The following is a 2,913-nucleotide window of genomic DNA, read 5'->3' as shown; positions in this document are numbered from 1 at the left end:
GGGAATGTAATTGAACATATAGGAGTCAGTAAGTTTAAAAAAGTCTAAGTAAAACTACATTAAATATACATTTATAAACTATTTGCCATTTTACTTCATTTTTCGAAAATATTTCCTGAATTTAAAGCAATCAGTGCAGAAAATTTGTAAATATGCAGAAATCCAGAAAGCCATGTAACTAATTTTATATTAATTGAGTCATGACTATAGTCAGGTGGCAAAAACTTAGTTGTTCTTACTCTATAGAAAAATTCTTCTATTGAGTAGAATTTTACTATAGTATTTACTGAAACATACAGTATAAAGGGATAATTGCTGAAATATAATGCAGGATGTTGTTAACCGTAGTTGTGAAGTGTTCCCCTTCTCATGGATAATGGAAGAATGCAAGATGAATGTTTAATAACTTTACTCATACAAAGGGAACACGCTTGATGGTTGCATGGTTTTACATGAGGCAACAAGCTTGGTGGTTTCAAAAGTTTTACATGAGGCAATAGAAGCATTTGAATTAAGGTAGACATTAGTATTGGCCAAGGAGGGTTTATGTTTGTGACAATTTGCTAACCTGTCAACAATTTGCTAATAGTTGTAACAGGCTTGTGGAAATACTTTTGACAGCAGCTCCTTTACACATTAACAGTCCCTGTGTCATTTTCTCAACAGTTCTGCATACACTCAAAGTTCTCTTGGTAGCAGTGACTGTCAGTAGCTTGATTAGTACTTCTCAACTTTGTGACTTCTCTTCACAGTTACTAGTTTACAATACTGCACAGACAAAATCACCAGTGTCCTAGCTGTCTATAGTAGGATTTTCTTTTTCAAACTCAGGCTTAAGCCTACATACTATTCTGAGGTTGCAAAGTTCTCAGTCCTCTAAAGTGACAAATCCTTATCTTATATTTACACGCATGCAAATTTTCAACCTTGTTACAAGCTTATTTTTTATGGTAATATTTGATGTCCCATATGATCTGCTTTATTTCCAGTCATGGCTGAGAAACAATGTTTTGGTCTTGTACACAGAAAATAGCTAATCCACCAAGAGTTTAATAATACAAACTAATAAGCCACAATTTTGATAGTCTTTTGTTTCTAGCATTGAACAAATTCTCTTAATTTCTTCATCAAAATTGTGCTCAATGGAGCCAATTTATCAAAGTTGTCTGAAAGAGGTTGTCTGATACATAAAAGTTCCTATATTCATATCTGTTTTTAAACACTAACAACTTTTATAATTTTCTTTATTTTAAAATGCCTTACTTTTACTGTATACAGCTAATCCCTATATTTGTTTTTTTTACCTTATTTCCTCTAATGTTCCATTTGAAGGTAGTCTCAAACAGGACATCATCAGGAGGATGGCCCTGAAGTCACTTTCAGCAGGTTTTATCACCCACTTAGAACAGGACATCATCAGTAGGTGACATTTTGGTCATCTACCACATCTTTTATCACTGGTGCCCTCTGCTGATGTCTGGAATCAATAATTGTTTTTTTCTTTTTTTCCTCGTTACCCATTTATTCATGTTACAGAGGCGCAATAGGTCGGGGCCCACAGTCCCGCGTGTCCAGTCCTATGAAGATCTGCCCACAGGGCTCTAGATGATGAAGGATGCCAGAGACGTGAGGGAGGTGGTCATTCTGTGAGAGTCCTCAGAGCAGAGGCCGCTGTCAGACATTCCTTGAGTCCTCACATCTCAGAGAAGCCCCTTCATCCACTTCCTGCTCCAGAGACTCTCACCCTGAGACTTGGCCAGTGCTTTGCAGATGGATACGCCCGTGTCGGTCCAGGCAAAAATTGTAGGATTTTGGACTGTTCATTGCGGCCTCAATCCACTCCACCAAGTTCTCTGGAGTGATGAATGTTCTGGAGAGTTCCTGCAGCCTCTCCAGCTCCAGCTCCCGCTGCTGTTGCTCCTCCATCTTGGCCTGGTCTTGGAGATTGGCAGCTTCTCTTCTCAGCACCTTGTAGGACTGCTCCTCCATCTTCAAATGCTCCAACCTCCTGCACAGAGCCCGGTCGTTCTCCTCCTTGTTCCAGGCCATCAGCGCTGTGTGCTCCACGGCCTCCAGGTGCAGACGCTGCTCAGCAAACGATCCCATCCGCTGCTGAAAGCGCGAACGCAACATCTCCTCCTTAAAGTCGGCCCTCATGGTGCCCAGGATGGCGGTGTACTCCCTCTACTGGCACTGCACATTCAGGAGCTCCTCTATACACACCATGGGGGGATACTTGATGCGGGAGGCTTTCGATTTTGCAGGTGGATCAGAGCGAGATTTCCGGCCCCTGATGCTTGTTGTGCAGGGGGCACAGGAAACACAGAGAAGGCGCAGGGATAGAGGAAGCCAAAGCATCGCGACTGCAGCAGGAACACGGCCGGATGGCAAACAGGTCATCACACCATCAAGAGGAAGGAGCCGAACACCGGCCACAACCTTCCTCTGCTCTGGGAGGCGTCTGTGATGAGATGGGTGCAGCACAGTGCTGAGGTCAACATGGCGGTGTCCAAGTGACACATGAGCTCCCGGTGATCGCCGCCTGCTCTGTTGCTACTGACGTTACTGGAATCAATAATTGTGTTAGAAGTAGAGAAGTGACAACAGCGCCGCCACAAAGCTTCTGTGAACAGTTACTGAAAAGAGACATCCAGAGGGTGCAATGGCAACATTGTTACAGTTCCACCCCTCAGTGTGTCTTAGATGTAGTTATTGACAGTTCAGTCATCAAATTTGGAACAGGGGCATGTTAAAGCTGTTAGTACTTTGATTGACAGCTCAAATCATCCAGGCTGAAGCAGGGGCTTGCTGAGCTGTCAGTGTGTTGATTGAAATCCCAGCCGTCCAACCTCAGACTGGGAGGTGTTCTTTGTCTCCAGGTGTTCATTGTCCCAGGTGATTGCCAGGCTACTT

The 2,913-nt window shown here is 43.1% G+C and overlaps 1 pseudogene; it reads right to left on the bottom strand.

Annotated features, from left to right (window-relative positions):
- Positions 1-1,740: 1,740 nt before the first annotated feature.
- On the bottom strand, positions 1,741-2,358 carry LOC143803953 (small ribosomal subunit protein mS26 pseudogene; annotated as a pseudogene).
- Positions 2,359-2,913: the final 555 nt, after the last annotated feature.

The sequence above is a fragment of the Ranitomeya variabilis genome, chromosome 2, assembly GCF_051348905.1.
Source record: "Ranitomeya variabilis isolate aRanVar5 chromosome 2, aRanVar5.hap1, whole genome shotgun sequence".
NCBI lineage: Eukaryota > Metazoa > Chordata > Amphibia > Anura > Dendrobatidae > Ranitomeya > Ranitomeya variabilis.
Note: the sequence above shows the minus strand (reverse complement) of the source record. Positions and strands in the feature narration are given on the sequence as shown.